The sequence below is a fragment of the Echinops telfairi genome, unplaced genomic scaffold (genome assembly GCF_000313985.2).
Source record: "Echinops telfairi isolate 266 unplaced genomic scaffold, ASM31398v2 ScPeMD7_70;HRSCAF=299, whole genome shotgun sequence".
Lineage (NCBI taxonomy): Eukaryota > Metazoa > Chordata > Mammalia > Afrosoricida > Tenrecidae > Echinops > Echinops telfairi.
The window spans coordinates 66,926,038-66,944,342 of NW_022103968.1; the positions used below are offsets into that span (position 1 = coordinate 66,926,038).

Consider the following 18,305-nt stretch of genomic DNA (forward strand, 5'->3'; position numbering starts at 1 on the left):
CAAATGTTTTGAGAATGAGGAGGGCAACAAATGTACATATGTGCTTGACACAATGGATGGATGGATGGATTGTGATAAGAATTGTACGAGCCCTGAATAAAATAATTTTTAAAAAAAAGAAATTAAGTAAAATGTAAAGAAATAATCTCAATTTGTTATAATAAAAGCTAAAATGTATGAGTGTTTGGGATGCTAAGGAACAAAAATGAGAGAACTGATTGAAGGGGAAACCTAAGAAGTGCTTTACACAAGCTTTCATATTAAAGTTTGTCAAACAAAAAAAGGTGGGAGAAGGGGAGGCGAGGCATGCAAAGGCTTATCTACTAGAGAAAAGAGACCCAAAATTCAGTGATAATCTAGAGAGCTATATGTATTAAGCCTTAAACAGTACAAAGACAAATCAATGGATGAGAGAGACCATTAGCATGAGGCCATAATCATGTCCATGGATTTCCAGAAACTCAACTACGTAAATAGGCTGAAAGGAGAATAAGAGAAGCCGTCACAAAATGATGATTGGCAGCAGAACAATTTATTATTACAATTGCAAGCAGGAAAGAGACCATGATTAGGATACCTACACTGTTGTAGGTTTAAAAAATGTTTACAAGATTGGTTTTGAGCCCTCTGACCAAGGTCGTCAGGGTATATCTCAGATAATACCCCAAATTCCATCCAGGGCATATACCCAGGCAATCCCCTGATGACTAGACTGCCCCTCTGTGGACTGCCTGTGTTAGCAGTAGCAATCTGCTTGTAAACACATACTCCCTTAGGGCGAAGCACTTCATATTTTTGGTCCATACTCTGAAAAAAAATTCAATGAAAGCTGAATCTGTGAAGACCCAAAATGGATTTGGGGCTTTCACTGTAACTAGCATTCCACAAACCTTGTGCTCAGCTTTTAAGCTCTAATACAAGGCATAGGCAGAGTAGAGTATTATGCAGTGGAGAAATTACATATAAGTTCATTATGTCTACATTGTGCAGCTACGTATGGGTATAAGAAAGGCTACACAGACAAAAAAGGGTCACATCTAAAGGTAAAAAGTGGTGTGAAGGAAGATTTAACAGGACTATCTGAGATAAAAGTGATCGTAATTCTCAACTTAAATGATGATACAAACAAATGGGAATTCCGTGTTCAGAATTATTATATAGAGCCCAGTAGACAATGAATTTCTTAAAGGACTGGTTTTAAATAATCAAATTATTTCTTCTTTCATTTTGTTTTAAAATGCAGTTGTTTTCAGACTCAGCAATCATCAGCTAATTTTGGAACTTATAATTATATCCTAATAGATGACAAAACTTGCAGTTTACACAGAAGAATGTCACTTAGCTTGAAATGTTTGGAACTGCTATTAATTTATTGAATTTCAGAAATTTTCAGAAAAATCACCTCCACTATTCAAATCACATGTTCATTTATGGAAACGAAAGCTACTGGTTACAGGTACTGTTACCTAAATCATTACAAAATAGTTTATTAAAAATCAAAATCAAACTTGGATACAGCATGCCCACATATTGAATGATTATCTAGAGTTTTGTGAATGGAGCTCACTGAAAAGCACAAGTAAACTAACTTAGGCTGGATCCTCTAGAGAAGTAATACCAGCGAAGTTGATATACATATAATTGTGTCAAGAAAACGTGTCACACAGTTGTAGAAGCAGAGAAGTTCAAGTCCTGGGTCAGGTGCTCGGCTAGAAGCTCCTCCTTGCTCACATAGCTGTAGGAGCTGATTAACCCAAGATCGGCAGGTTATGCTTATGGTATTAGAGGAAATGAATCCAAAATTGGCAGATCAGATGGTAGGCTGCGGGGAACTTACAGATTAACAAGCAGTATGCCAGGCCCAAAGACCCAGAGGTTAATGAGCCAAATGTCAGATCCAGACCCAGCTAAAAGCAAGCGCACTTTCTACAATATCCACTTACATTGGAAGCAGGCCTCACACCCCTATGGAAACATGCTTTCAACTGATTACATCAGGGCTTGAATCTGCATAACGGAGCTGCATTCCACCCTAATCTTATCCCATCAGAGAGGCTTAGAACTGATTGGCTTTGTTTTTATGAACAGTTGGATTTATTCCAACAATAAATTGAAATTCTTGCCTAAGGCAAGAGTGACATCAGTGATTATATTAGGAATAGATCAGCTTCTATACTGTCACGTATATAAGAGTTTCTTTTGACTTCCCTCAACACTGATCAGCAGGCGGATTCAGCCCATATTTCCTTTGATCCGTCTACTGAGTTAGCCCAAACAGCTTCTTCAGAGACTCTGCAACTCAGGTGGAGGAAGAGGGACCTTCAGAGAGTCATAGATGAGCCACTATACTGTGCTCAGAGTACCAGTCATGATGATACAGGCAAACAGTCTCTTCTTTAGACCTTTAAATTCAGGTCTCTGGGGAACTTGAGAAGTAGTGCTACCTTTTTTTTTTTTTATTCACAAGATGAAAAGCAATTACATAGAAGATTCCAACTATATAATCCATTACAAGTGTTAAAACAAGCTGTTATTCCTTAGGACATTTACTTAAGGACTTAGGAACCAAGTTTGTACACAACTTTTACAATCTTTCCATGATCTATTCAAGCAGAAAAATTTCATCATGGTGTATGGGATCTGTTTTATCCAGACAGGAGCAACCCCCATTGTAGAATGCATTTATTTAACCCTTCTTCCTTAAACATTTCGGGAGTCCCATACCTCAAAGTTTTGGCATAACCAGTTTGGGTTTGAATTTGAACTGTGAACAGCTTCCATAGGAGCCAGGACTCAATCAACAGAGAATTCAGCTCTGGCCAAGGAAGCTACATGCAGCGATATGAGCCACAGATAGGTGCTCTCCTCTCCAAGCATGTTGCTATATAAGACTGTGAAGACTTGATATAAGACAATCTTGAAAAATCCCTGCATAAGGTAGCCAGTGAAAGTCAGGTCCCATCCTCTTTAAGTGTAACTGAGAATCCATTAAATAGGCCCTTCTGGGGATCTACCTGCATGTAACACTTTTCTAAATCCAGAGGAATGACAGTAGTATTTGTCGAACCACAACTTAAGACACCACCAAAGCATCACCCATGCATAAAATTTAAGGAGCTACATTCACAATTGTAGTCTTCCACAGCAATGACTGACAAGGTACAGGAGCGTTGCAGGTAGACCTGGGCATCCAATGGGGCTCTGAGGGGCCATGGTGTACTGGTTGCAGGTGCAGCATGTTGAAGGAATTAGCCTACACCAGGTGCACCAAGGACAAGAGTATCTTCTTAATGGAAAGGCTGTAGATAGCAAAACCCCATCCTATCTATCCTTTGAAAGGCTTTGGCGCACAGAGCACAGCTAATTGATTTTGATTAAATTGTGCCAGGGCAAGTCATGGGGAATTACTAGGTGTTAACTACCAAATCACTGAGAATCACTTGGCCCTGCCAAGTTGATACAAAACTGATCTATCACAGAAACTTTGGGGAGTAATGAATATATTATTTACCTTGATTGTGGTGATAGCTTAATGAGTTTATATATATTCAAAATTCATCAAATAGTACATTTTAAATATGTGTAATTCATTGTATGTTAATCATGCCTCCTAAAGCTATTAATATCTCTTGGTGACAACTGCTTCTTTATTCATCATTTATTTTTCTTAATACTATGTTCTCATCTCTTTATAAAACTTTTTGTCTATTATAAAAATAGCACATACAAAAGTAACACATACTTACAGCAAACAAAACATAAAATTTAGCAAAGTTAAAAAAGAAAATAAAGATAACTTATTGTTCTACCACCCTGCATCATTTTTCTCTGTACACGCACATATAAACACAAAGATTATATATATATTTTTAAAGGTGAATTTAATATTAAAATAGTCTTTTTAAAAATTAAGTCCTGAACCTTTGTTTTTATTAGAGTAAGTCATTTTTAAATTTCCAAGGGTGGCTTCATAAAGGTCATAGAAAAATGGAATTAAAAGATAAAGGAATGTTTTCACAATTTTTTAAATAGTTTTTTTATATATGTACAAGTTAAATCAGTACAAGATACCTGAATTACAGTGAATTGAATTAGTGATTTTCTAACTCAAGTCAGTCTTAAAGTAATTCATGTTATTATGATATAGATTTGTGTGCGTATTTGTGTTTTAATTCATGCTAATTCTAGATGATTATTTTCCTTTAGGATTGGTATCTATGAACTGGATGTTAAACTGCCATTTAAGTAATTTTCACTAAAATCAATGCCACAAAAGTTTTAATATTTTTTACTTGTAAGGGGTATGGAAAGATTTCTCACATCCCTTAGATGATAGTCAATACTTGCATAAATCATTTTCTTTTTTTGAATTTGTGGCACTTTTTTTTCAGACTTGAATTTTTTAAATTTTATATACAAATAATTGGTGTTGTTTCTTCTTTTGGGTAGCGGTCTTGGATTATCCATCCAAAGATCACTTAGTCCAGCTTGATGAAGCCGATGCCCTCCACGTACTGACGGAAGCACTGACGGCACGGTCTCACGGGTCAGACCGTGCGGGTTTGAGCACACCGGGCAAGAACGGGAGCCCTGCCGGTTTCACGGTGGTGACCCACCTTGTCGCCAGGCTCTCTCCAAAGCAAAAGCAGCGTGCGCATGCGCTCTTCTAGTTGTTGGGACTCGGCTTGCCCAGGATGCACTGCTGACATGTGGCACTTGCGCAGTTTCGTAGCGCTTCTTCGCTTTTGAATTTGTTGCATTCTTTAGCTTTTATTGATGAGCTTTTGTAAAGTTGAGAATTAGTTAGGAGTTTATGTTTCAAATCATCAGTTTTCAACAATTTAAGCTACTTATTAAATGCCCCATTACCCTATCCCCTTGTCCTCTACAGACCCTTGGTAACCTCCAAAGCCTATTCTTGTGCTATGAATATCTTTATCGAGTTTTTCTTTATAGCAGTGGCCTCATAATTTTTAAAAATATTTTTCAATTTAATTCAGCATAATGTTCTTCAATAATCTATGCCATGAATTGCTTCAAGGTTGCAGCATTGTTTCTTAGCAATGCAGAATATTCCATCGTGTGATTAGACCAACCTTTATCCAACCTTCTGCGGATGGACATGTAGGCAGTTTTCATCTTTTTTCTGTTGGAAACAGAAAGTGGGTTCATATGCGTTTTGTTCATGCTATCCTTAGGTTCATATACGTTTGTTCCTACTAAGAGTATCTTCTCAGCAGAGGAATTTTTGGGTTGTCTGGAATTTTATTTGACATAGCTCCACAATATTTTACATATAGATTGTACATTTTTTTACAGTCCCACAAGCAGTGTATGGGGGGGGTGTCTTATTCTCTCTGAACCCTCTCCAGCATTTGTTATTTTCTGGTTTGTTTGTTTTTTACTTTGGCTGTTATTGGCAGTGTAAGGTGATATCTCATTATTACTTTGATTGACACCTCTCAAATGGGTAGTGATTGTAAGCCTTTCGTCATGTTTGTTAGCCATTTGGATGTCATCTTTGATGAACTGTCTTGTTCATGCCCTTTCCCCCAACTTTTAATTATATAATTCATCCTTATTGAATCTTTACCATTTTCTAACGATTTGGGGGATTAGTTTCTTGTTCATTATGCTCTCTTTAACTTTTTTGATACATATACTTACTTTTAATCAGTCATCTCTTTTGTCTTCTGTATGTGTGTTTCTTTAATTATACTTCCTGATGTGTCTCTGCTCTTCAAGATAGGCCCTTAGGTTTGTCCCTGTTTTCTCATTGATGTCTCTTTAGCTCTGGAGTTTGCATTTAGGCCTTTGAGCCATATTGAGTTCACTTTTATATATGGCATGAGGTATGGTCCTGTTTCATTCTGGAGACCAGTTTTACCAGCACATTTGTTGAAGAGTGTTAGGCTGAGTTTTCTAGAGAAACAAAACCAGTGGCACTCTATATATATATGAAAAACTTTTTATCAAGTAAATAGACTAATCCGGTCCAACTCAAGTCCATGGGTCAGATGCTAGCTGGAAACCCTCAAACTCACAAAGCTATCAGTGAATGAAGCAGGAAGTTGGTAGGCAGTGAGTACAGAGTCCCATGGAACCAAGGTCAACAGGAACATTGCAGAGCCCTAAATGGGCCTCCAGTCCCAGAGCCAGATGCACAATCTAGGCAAGGTGAAGAGGGGTGAAAGAAGGCCCAGTTCCCCCCCAGTGTTACTCTTATAAAAAGGCAATATCCCCAAGGAGGTATCCCCAGGCTATGACCTGATAGGCTGGACTCTACTCCTGTGTCCACACAGGTACATCAAGTTGACATAAAATATAAATATCACAGAAAGACTTACCCATTTAATGTTTATTTGACCCTTTGTGGAAGATCAGTTGTCTTGTAAGTGGATAGATTTATTTCTGAATTCTTTGTTTTATTCCATTGGCTTACAGATCAATCGTTATACCAGTTCTACCATGGCTCTGTACTAGATTTTGAGGTTGGGAAATAAGAGGTCTCATACTTTGTTCTACTTAAGAAGTTCTATACTTATGAGGGGTACCCAAAAGAAACCGGAAAAGGCTCCACTGGGCGTGGTACACATTTTTCCTGCTAGGGTGAGCATCGAGAAACTCACTCTGAGTTAGTGCACCCAGTGGCATTGCCTGGATTTCTCTGGTCACAGCGAATTTTTCAAAGCAGTTTGCTCAAACCTTGTTTTATGTGATGGCCAATTTAAGAGAGCAGCATGCGGCTGCAAAATTTTATTTCCTGCCAGGAAAAAAATGCCACAGAAACTGTTGAACATGGTTAACAAAGACAGCACTATCAGAAAAACTGAAGTGTATGAGTGGTTTTCTCATTTCAAAAAAATGAAATGTCACTTGATGACACACCTTGTTATGGACCTCCGTCAACTCTCTGAACAGACAAAAATGTTGACAAACTCCGTGCACTTGTGCTCGAAGACCAACGATGGACCATTGAAGAGATGGGAGACTTATCTGGACTATCTTGGAGTTTGGTTCAGAGAATTTTATCGGAAGATTTTGGAATGAGAAGGGTGGCTGTGAAATTTGTGCCTCTGGTTCTGACTGACCAGAAAAAGAGAATCGAGTGGAAACATGCTGTACTTTGAAAGAACAGCTCCCAAGTGACCCAGGCTTTTTCCCAAGGTCATTACTGGTGATGAGACTTAGTGCTATTCTTACAACCCTGAAAGTAAATATCAATCAAGCCATCAATCTTACAACCCTGTAGGCAAACATTAAGCAATCAATTCCGAGGGGTTATTTTGGGAGAGGGAGGGGGGATTAGCCCCTCGTATCCTGGGTTTCATTCCTTTCCATGAAAAGTTCATTCGTTTTTCCATTTCTTTAAAGAATGGATTTGGGATCTGGTTTGCAATTTGTAGATTGCTTTGGATAGTGTTGACATTTTCAAAGTTGTCCTGGTGGTGTCATATTGGTCTGTTAACAGCAAGGCTGCCAACTGCTATCAGCAGTTCTAAACCACCTGCTGCTCCTTGGAAGAAAGATGAGGCTTTTCACTTCCAACAAGAATTTGTAGTCTCATCCCCTTACAGAAGGGTCATGAGGAGGAGACGAGCCAGTTAGGGTGCAGTGTAGCAATGATGAAACATAGAATTTTCCTCTAGTTTTTTAATGCTTCATTCCCCCCCCCCCACTATCATGACCCTAATTATACCTTGCAAATCGGCTGGACCACAACATGTGCACTGGTACAGATAAGAGCTTGCAACACAGGGAATCCAGGACAGATAAACCCCTCAGGACCAATAATGAGAGTAGCGATACCAGGAGGGGAAGAGGATGGGGGAGAAAGGGGAACTGATCACAATGTCTATATACAACCTCCACCCAGGGGGATGGATAACAGGAAAGTGGGTGAAGGGAGGCGTTGGTCAGTGTAATACATGGGGGAAAAATTATAAATTATCAAGGGTTCGTGAGGGAGGGTCAAGGAGGGGGGAAAAGGAGCTGATACCAAGGGCTCAAGTAGAAAGAATGTTTTGAGAATGATGATGGCAACTTATGTACAAATGTGCTTAACACAATGGATGGATGGATGGTGATAAGAGCTGTACGAGCCCCCAATAAAATGATTAAAAAACAAAAAAAGATTTGTTGTCTCAGAAACCTACAGGGGCAGTTCTACTCTGTCCTGTAGGACTGCTATGAGTCAGGAACAACTCCGTGACAGTGAGTGATGCATAAGCATGGAACACTCTTCCATTTGGATATGTATCTTTTGATTTCTCATAGCCATATTTTATAGTTTTTCATTGTACAAATTTTTTGTTTCTCTAGTTAGGTTTATTGATAAGCATTTAATCTTTTGTGTAACTATTATAAATGGTATTGTTTTCTTTATTTCCATTTCGGAATTCTCTTTGTTTATATACAGGAATCCAATTGATTTTTGCATGTTCATCTTATACCCTGTCATGCTACCAAATCCTTCACTTATGGCCAACAGTGTTTTAGTCAAGTCTTTGGGGTTTTCTACATAAAAGTCCAATTGTCTTCAAATAGTTAGAGTTTTGCTTCTTTACCAATATGGATATCTTGGATTTTTTTTTGTTGTCTAATAACTCCAATTATGACTTCTAGCACAATTTTGAATAAAAGTGATGATAGAGGGGTCATTCTTATCTGTTCATAAATAAAATGTTTTCAATTTTTCTCTATTGAATTTGATGTCGATTATTGGTTTTGCCTGTTTGACCTTTATGTGTTGGGAAATTTTCCTTCTATTTCTATTATATTGAGAGTTTTAAATCAAGAATGAGTATTAGATATTGTCAAATATCTTATCAGCATCAGTTGATATGGTTTTGTAGTTCCTTTGTTTGTTTAGATAATGGATTATATTGCGATTTTTTTCTAATGTTTCACGATTCTTGCCTACATAGTCTGAATTCTACTTAATTATATTCATCTATGCATGCATGTTTATAAGGAGTATGGGTCCACATTTTAAGGAGTATTGCGTGTTTATAAGGAGTATTTCTGTCTTGGTAATGTCTGTGCCAGTTATGGTATTAAGGTTAGGCTCACTTCATAAAATGACTTCAGAGGTTTTCTGTCCTTTTCTATATTCTAACATGTTTTATGTAGAATATTGGTGCCATCTCTTTGCTGAATACTTGGTAGAATTCACTCTTTTTGTTGGAAATTTTTAAATGTCATCATCTATTTCTTCTGTTATTTGTTGAATTTTCATTCATCAGTCTGTGTTAATTTGGTTATAAAGTGAATTTCTAGAAATATGTCCATTTCATCTAGATGTCCAAATTAGTTAGAGTATGGTCCATCATAGTTGTTGTTAGGTGCCGTGAGTTGCTTCCGATCCACAGCAACTTTATGCACAGCAGAATGAAACATTGCCCGATCCTGCCCTATCCCCACAATTGTTCTCATGCTTGAGCTCAATGTGCTGCTATTTTTTTAATTGCATTGGGTTCTGTTATGATGTCACCTCTTTCATCTCTTATTCTTGATATTTACATGTTATTTCCTATGCTTTGTTCAGTTTACCAGTGATTGATCAATTTTTAAATTTTTTTTCAAAGAACCAAATTTTTGTTACTTTTTTTGTTTTCCAATTCATTTATTTTTGCTGTAATCTTTATAATTTCATTTAGTGATTGTAGGTTTGTTGCTCTTTTTGTAGTTGTTGAAGATGCTGTTAATATTTAGAAAGTCTTCCATTGAGTACATTGGGGATATCCCCCTAAAAAACAGATTTTTCCCCCCAAAGCTATGTATTTAAATTTTTTTACAAAACAACCATATCACCTTCAAAGTACTCACCATTACACTTAATACATTTGTCAAATGTGCAATTCCATTCTTGAAAATATTTTTCAAACTCATCTGGATAACTGACAGCACCTCCCTTTTTTTTCTTCACCTCTTCTACCTCATCAAATCACCGTCCTTTCGTGTCCCTCTCCATTCACAGAAACAAAAAGAAGTCGCATGGAGTGATGTCAGGTGAGTAAAGTGTGTGGGGCAAGAAAGGCATGCTGTTTTTTGCCCAAAACTGGCACATTGAGATAGCTGCGTGAGCAGGTGCATTGTTGTGGTGGCAAAACCAGTCTCCCGTCTGCCACAAATCAGGCCTTTTTTTGGTCATACACTATTAAGCAATCTTTTCAGAACCTTTAAATAGAAATATTAACAGTTTGACCTGGTGGAACTAATTCCAAATGCACTATCCCCCTCACATCAAAAAAAAAGAGCATTGTCTTGATCTTTAATTTCACTTGACAAGCTTTTTGGGAGCAAGGTGACGATGGCATCTTCCACTGGCATGACTGATGTTTGCTTTCAGGGTCATAAGAATAGCAGCATGTCTCATCACCAGTAATGACCTTGGGGAAAACCCCTGGGTCACTTTGGAGTTGTTCTTTCAAAGCACAGCATGTTTCCACTCGATGCTCTTTTTCTGGTTAGTCAGAACCTGAGACACAAATTTCACAGCAACCCTTCTCATTCCCAAGTCTTTTGTTAAAATTCTCTGAACCAAGCTCCAAGATAGTCCAGATAACTTTCCCAGCTCTTCAATGGTTCATCGTTGGTCTTTAAGCACAAGAGCATGAATTTTTTTAACATGTTCCTCAGTTCAGGAAGTTCACAGACATCCATAACGATGTGTGTCATCAATTGACATTTCACCTTTTTTGAAACAATAAAGCCACTCCTACACTTGAGTTGTGCCTATAGAACTGCCCTTGTAAGCCATGTTCAACATCACAACCGTTTCTGCAGCATTTTTCCTAAGCAGGCAACAAAATGTCGCAGCCATACCCTGTTCTCTTAAATCAGCTAACACGAAAAACAAGGTTCGAGCAAAACTGCTTTTACGAAAAAAAATTCACTGTGAGAGAACCTTCCCAGAAGATGCTACTGGGTGCACTAACTCAGAGTAAGTTGCTCTCCTAGCAGGAAAAATATGTAGTACAATAGCTCCGCCCAGCGGAACTTTTTCTGGTTTCTTTTGGGTACCCCCTCTTAAGTTTAATAAGATTGTACCTTATTTTCTGGTGCCTTTAATCATTATGTAACACCTGCTTATCTCTAATGAAGGATTTTGCCTTAGAGTATATTTAACAGAGGTTACTGGGGCCACTCCTGCTTTTTTGCCTGTCATTGTCTTCTCATTTCCATTCTCTGAATTTTCAATCTGTTATTCTTTGTAAGACGTATTTCTTTTTTTTTTAAGTTAATAAGAAATTTTAATAAAAAATACAACCTCAATAAGCTTCCCTACTTTTTAAAATCATTTTATTGGGGGCTCGTACAATTCTCATCACAATCCATGCATACATCCATTGTGTCAAGCACATTGTACATTTGTTGTCATCTGTTCTCGCTTCTGCTCTATGTGTTTTCCCATATGAATGTTTTGTGTATAGTTTTCCCTCTGTTTATTTTGTATTTGTCTTTTTTGCAGAATGAGATCTCAGGGTCCCAATTTTTCAGTCTTGTAATTTTCATTTCTTTTGAATACTATTTTCAGTGTGATATTTTGAGAGTTCTCTTATATGTTGATCTCAGGTTTCTCTGCTGTTTATTCTCTGTCCAAAGTGCTCTCATTAATGTTTTTTGTAATGGTGGTCTTATTTTTGTAAATTCCTTTTTCATTTCCCCTTATCTAGAAATATTACCTATCCCTTATATTTGAGGGATAATCTTTCTGGCTATAAAATTTCTGGTTGACAGTTATTTTCTTTCAGTTCTTGTATACATCACTTAATTGTCGTGGTGACTGTATATTTTTATTTGCAAAATCCAAGCTTATTCTTATTGATTTTCCATTGTAGCCAATTGTTCTTTTTTCCCTAGCTGCTCTTAGTATTCTTTACTTGTCCTTTATATTGGAATGTTTGACTGCATTGTATAACAATGTTTTTCTTTTGGGAGAACCCAGAATCTTGTGGGATTCTCTTAACTTCTTGAGTAGTTATTTTCTCCTATTTTATGCTGTTAGGGAAGTTTTCTTCCAGGATTTCCTGTACTATTTTTTCTGTGGATCTTTTGTTTTGTTTCTTGTTTTGTGATCATACTCAGATGTAATCTTGTTCCTCTTGCTATAGTATCCCATATAAGGCTTAGACTTTCTTCAGACTTACTGTTCTTTTTGCTTATTGTTCCTCTTGTAGATGGGATTCCATAGATTTGTCTTAGAGCTCACTAGTTTAGTTTTCCATTGCTTCAATTCTGTTCCTCTCCTGTTTTAAAATATTTGAATTATCTTATCTTTATTCATCTTTTGAATATAGCTTATTGTTATACGGTTTGTAGCTTTCTACTTTTTTCCTATCTCCTTGCATATCTTTCTCCATCTGTTTGAAGTATCTGAGTATTTCTTTTCTGAATTGCTTTTCTGGTAGTTCCAGAGCCTTTTCTTCTTAGAAAAATGTCTTTGGGTCTAAGAATTGATCATGTGTTTGTATCTCATTTTCTATATCCCCCTTTCCCCATCCACACTGATGAATATTTTCTGCTTTCTATCAGGATGTAGCCGTTAGGGATGGGAGAGACTGCCGTGTAGGTGGTGTTGACGCCATCAAATGTTGCAGCAAAGGCATAATCATGAAACAAAAAGGGGGAGATGGGAGACTGAAGAAGGAAGGAAAAGAGTGGCTGTGGCCAGTGGAATATGGTAGCAGATGAGAGGCTGACAGCCTATCAAGCAGACAGGGTATCTTGCCAGTGGCTGTGCTCTCTTCTCATAACCACAGTGGCCGGGTCTTGGAGTCTTGGATTCATTTAGCAATCAAGTTGTTCTCAAAATGCCAGGCAACCTGATTGTTTCTGACGTTTTGATTGTCTTCTGTTTGTGCAGAGAGACCTTCTTGTGCATGTGTTGAAGCTGTCATCTGTGCTTTTTATTTAGAATCAGAGTACTAGTGGCTTTCTTACAGTTATCCCATGGTAGAAACCAGTGGGAACTCTTTATGGATTATATATTTATTGAAGATGCAAAGGTTTATAGGAAAGGTGGGGTCAGGATGGGAGATAGGGAGGGTGAGAGGGCCGGGGGAGCAAGCAGTGTATGTGGAGGGAGGGGAGCACTAGAACTGAGAGTGATGACACAACTCATTTTACCATGTGGGATAAAAAGAAGACGTGTTCTAAAATTGATTGCGGTAATAATTGTTCGACTCTTTTTTGATATGAATTATGTGATGTGTGGTTTAAGTTCCTATAAAACTGTTAAAGAAATAGAATGCTTGGGCTGGTCAGTCTGTTACTCTTATAATATTGCTAGAAGCAAACTGCTGAAATAATTCATACTGTTTCACAGTAATTTTAGTTGTAGGAATGTGAAGGCTTTATTTTGTTTTATTTTGGGTCATTTTCATATATAATATTGAAAATAACTTTAAAATAAATGGTTAAGTACATTCACTTGATGACACCATTAAAAATAATCCATATGTTTTAGACTATCTTTTTCTATATTATGCTAAATACAAAACATTGAGTTCATTCACTTTGTGAAACTTTACCAGTTATGATTTTAGTTCTTTCTCTAATTATATATATTTATGTATGTATGTATGTATTTTTCCCTCTCGTTGCAATGAAAACATCAAGATTGATTTTTAGAGATGTACAATGATGAATATTACATGATTTACATATTTTAGTTTTATATTTAAAAAAAAAGATTTTAGTTGTTTTGGAAGAACGTACTCCTTTCCATTAACTACAAATTTAGCTACCCTAAACTGGTATAGCTTACAAGCTGCTGAAGCTCTGGGGTTTCATTAGTACAGCAATTATTTAATTAACAAATATACTCTATGAACAAAACTTTCCCCCCCAAGAGTGGCCTGAGCTAGATTGGTGGTAGCAGGGACTAATGAGGCAGGGCTGTGAAAGTGGTTCTCTCTTAGATATAACTCCTTAAGGGTTAGCCAGAACTGAAGCTGAGGGCACTATTGTTCTCCTGGGACTTATATAGCCTAGTTACCCCAGTGTTGAGATAACAGTTTCTATGCCAAGTCCATATGTGGCTTTTAAAACACTCCGCAGGACTCTTGCTTTAGGCAGAGCATCCCTAGTGTGAAATCAGAAGGCTAGAAAATAGCAAAATGGGATCGCAATGCTATTGGAAGCTTCTACTTGTCTTTGGGTGCTCAATGTACTGCTTTTTCAATTTTCTGGGCCCATTTCACTCAACTTGAAAATGAGAAGGCAGAAAATTCTTGTTGTTTCTTTGTTGTAATAAACTATCTGTTTAGATCAGGAGTCTTTCTATAAAAGACCAGATAGTAAGTATTTCCTGCTTTGCTTTTCAGAACAAAAGGATCAGTGCTGCAAGTATGGCTGTTGAGTTCTATATGAGCATTGGAATGAATTATCAAATACATCAGAGATGTAGAGAAGTCCTAGGGAGCAATGTTTAATGTCAGAATTAGTCAAGAAGGTAGATACAGGCATGTCTGAACTCTATCTCATAAGAATCAACCTTTTTATAATTATTATTTTTTATTCGCACATAATTCACATATCATACAATTCAGTATTTCAATCATATTAAAAAGAGTTGTGGAAAATGAGGAGCTGATTCCAGGAGCCCAAGTGGAAAGTGAGTTTTGAGAATGATGAAGGCAATGAATGTATAAGTGTGCTTTACACAATTGATGTTATGTATGGATTGTGATAAGAGTTGTATGAGCCCCAATGAAATGAATAAAAAAAAAAAAGATTTGTACAATCATCACCACAATCAATTTTAGAACATTTTTTCTTTCTCATACTCATAATTGTGGTAACCTCATTTTCCCCACCCCCACACCATCCCAAATCTCCCCTGCCATGGCTCTAAATAATTATTAATCCAGTTATTGACTCTATAGTTTTCCCTATCCTGAATTTCATATACTGAAGAAACATAGAAAATAAAATCAGGAAACAGCAAGAACATACATGCACACACACAAACGCATAAAACACCTAACAACAATGGCAAAATGAAACAGAGAAAGCCTCAATTGTAAAGAAAACACAGCAAATTTAGGGAGATGGTGATAGGCCAGGTTGACTAGAGAAACAAATCCAGACATTCATATATGTATAAGAAATAGCTTTATATCAAGACATAATCGGGCATCAATAAAACATCCCAGTCCAGTCCAACTCAAGTATAAAAGCCGAAATTAGTCCATAAGTCTTGATACTAGTCCGTAAGTCCCTCTTCAAACTCATGCAGCCACATGTAATGATGCAGAATACAGGAAGATCACAGGCTGGTGGGTGCAGAGTCATGTGGCTCTAGTGGCGGTGGCTGCATCACAGGGGTCACACAAGTTGCAGAATGGCTTATCAACAAGAAGGTGAAGTCAAAGGGAGAGGGGCTGACCTCCAGAGAGCCATTTACCTAGGTAGCCATCTCCAAAGGAGGTCATTAAACTGCAACTTGACTGATAGGCTAACCTCCACCCATATCTTCCATGTTGGCCCAAAAAAAACTATCTCAGTCCACCAATTTCCAACTTGGCACATGTACTCAAATCTTTAGTCATATATAATTTTTAAAACAAGGACAATAGCAAAATCATATTTGTGCCTAACAAGATTAAACCAAAATGCTTATAACTCAAAATGTGCTGACCTCATTTTGTAATTATGTGAACACCTACATCATAATCCTAACATTCTATGAACATATTCCCCAACCCCTGAAAGTTTGTAACCATCTACTTCATGCCTTTTCTCCCCCATTTGGGGTATCCAGTTTCTATACTGCCCTTTCTATCAATCCAGTGCTCTGAGAAGGCAAGCATTCCACTTGGAGCCAATGAGTCTTCATATATAAGCAAAATCAAATCACGATAGGCCGTTCATAAATCAGCAGCAATCTGCACCAAGTCACAGGCTTTAAAAGTTTCATCTGGTTGGGTTCTGATCAACTCAGTATGGGCCAACTTCCTTAGCCTCACCAGGGTAACCATGGCCTTGCCTCTCCAACCTTGGGCTCCATCACAAATTCTCAATGACACATGCCATAGGCTCAGGTTCCACACAATTCTTTAAACTTCAAATACATCAACCCACTCTCTTCTAGTCCCTGTGAACCAGGTCCATGAGGGTCAGTTGACCAGACTCAACCTGTCTCTCTTTTGCTGCTTTTCTCTCAACACGTAGATCCAAGTGGTCAGCTAGCGAGCTTTTCAGGCTGCCACAGGAGAGGAGAGCTCCTTCATGGCTCCAGATTTTCCAGCCTCACAAACAAAATTCAAAAAGGCCAGTGACACTTTTTTGTTTCTCTTCAGTCTACCAACAGCTCTTTCAGCAAGTCTTTTCAAATGCAAATATCCTGAGCACTCCAGGCACTGGGTGAGGCTTATCTTTTCTAAGTATTCTTTGTAGGCTACTCCTATACTGATTTAACCAACCGAATGTAATGGTGGAAGACAGTGAGTGAGCTTACAAACTCTCTATTCATACTTCCCAATAATCATTATCTTTTATATTACTACATTATATCAGTAACAATCATTTGAAGAAATCAATATAATCCTAGTACAGCCTGATCCTAAACACATTCTTAAAACATTCAATTACTTTCTTATCTAATCTATCCCATTCATAAGCAATTTGTCCTTAAACTTCTGGCTGCATCAAGCCAGGACCAGGCCTTCTGTCAGCCACTTTGACTAAGCAGCGTGACCTCAGAAACATTCAAGAGGCATTTTTGCCCCTGAGCTCAAAATCTGCACTTATCACATTCATTTTTGCCATTTTAGACAGGAATAACCTAAGACAACAACCAAAGAAAGGGATCCAAACTTTAACTTCCCATTTCTTTCCAGAAAAAAACCCCAGTAAACTCTATGTCTATATCTGACCTCTGCTGGCCAAAGAAGAAAAACTGTGATAAGGTAGAGGTCAGACATGGGTTCTCCACTCTCCATCTTCAGGATTTGTTCTCCTACTCCCTACTCCTAAGGCACCATAATGTGTTAGGTGGTTGTGTAAAGGTGAAACCAAGGTACAGGGAGACAAACAGACATAACTGACAGGACAAAGGAGAGTGGAGACAGAACTAGCTTTATTAGGGGGAGCTCCCAGATGAGGTTCCATGACCTATGCCAACATGTCAGGGAAGTCCTGCTCAGCAGCCAGAGGCGATGGTGAGGAATGTATGGCAATTAGCATATGGGATCTGGACACTCTGTGAATTGCTTGTCGATGGTGAGGAATGTATGGCAATTAGCATATGGGATCTGGACACTCTGTGAATTGCTTGTCGACTCCTTGCTGCTTTCTTTGAACCTGGAGCATCTGGTTTCACCAGTTATCTTATCTGGTGCCATCTGCTGCTGACCTGCTTCAGCTCAGCCCAATCATTCCAGCCTTTTTAGTGATAAAGGAGTGTTGAGAGCTGATCTCACTACTTCTTGCTGGTACAAGATTACAGGCAGAGGGCTATGGGCTGGAATGGTTTGGACCAGCATTGGCAGGTAGGGGCCTATAAGGATATAACAAGAGTTGGTTAACAAATTGGCTATGTCCTCATTCCTTTTTGAAGGAACTTAAAGGACAAGGGGCTAAAAGTAACCGCAAGTAAATTATTATCAGGGGTCCTACCAGGGGCATGACCCAGGATATAACAGGGTTTTGGAACCAGGAGGTGGTTGCTGCATTGCCCCAACGGTGACTTCTGATTTCTATGGCCATAGTTTTTACAGTTTGCTCAACTACTCCTGACTCATTGATATAGCAGCAACACTCTTCTCTTAGAAACATGCACGTCCCTTCTTTGTCAGCTGTTAATAGTTCTAATGCTCTACAGTTCTGAAGGGTTACCTGTGCCAGGGATGTAAGCTGTTGCTGTAAGGAGGTGAGAGATTTCAAGGTGGAGTTCATGACTAGCTGGAGTTATTGGTTAAAGTTCTGTGTTTGGAGCTTGCTGTGCTCTAGTGCTCTACTAGAAAAATCTGCCACTGCCAGGGAGGAGGCAAAACTAAGATTTACCAGGACAGATAGGAATACAGGTATGCTTTGCCTTACTAGCCCCGATTTTTTAAAATCATTTTATTAGGGGCTCATACAAGTATTATACAATCCATACACACATCAATTGTGTAAAGCACATTTGGACATTCATTGCCCTCATCATTTTCAGACATTTGCTCTCCACTTAAGCCCCCGGCATCAGGTCCTCATTTTTCCCCCTGCTCCCCTCTCCCTCATGAGCCCTTGATAATTTATAAATTATTATTTTGTCATATCTTGCCCTGTCCGACATCTCCCTTCACCCACTTTTC

At 38.1% G+C, this 18,305-nt stretch overlaps 1 protein-coding gene and 1 pseudogene across 1 annotated transcript in view; one reads left to right on the top strand and one right to left on the bottom strand.

Annotated features, from left to right (window-relative positions):
- ADK (adenosine kinase) overlaps positions 1-18,305 on the top strand; it is a 533,068-nt gene that overhangs the window by 437,059 nt on the left and 77,704 nt on the right. The gene's annotated exons all lie outside the window — the stretch shown is intronic.
- Positions 2,258-4,760, bottom strand: LOC105978441 (annotated as a pseudogene).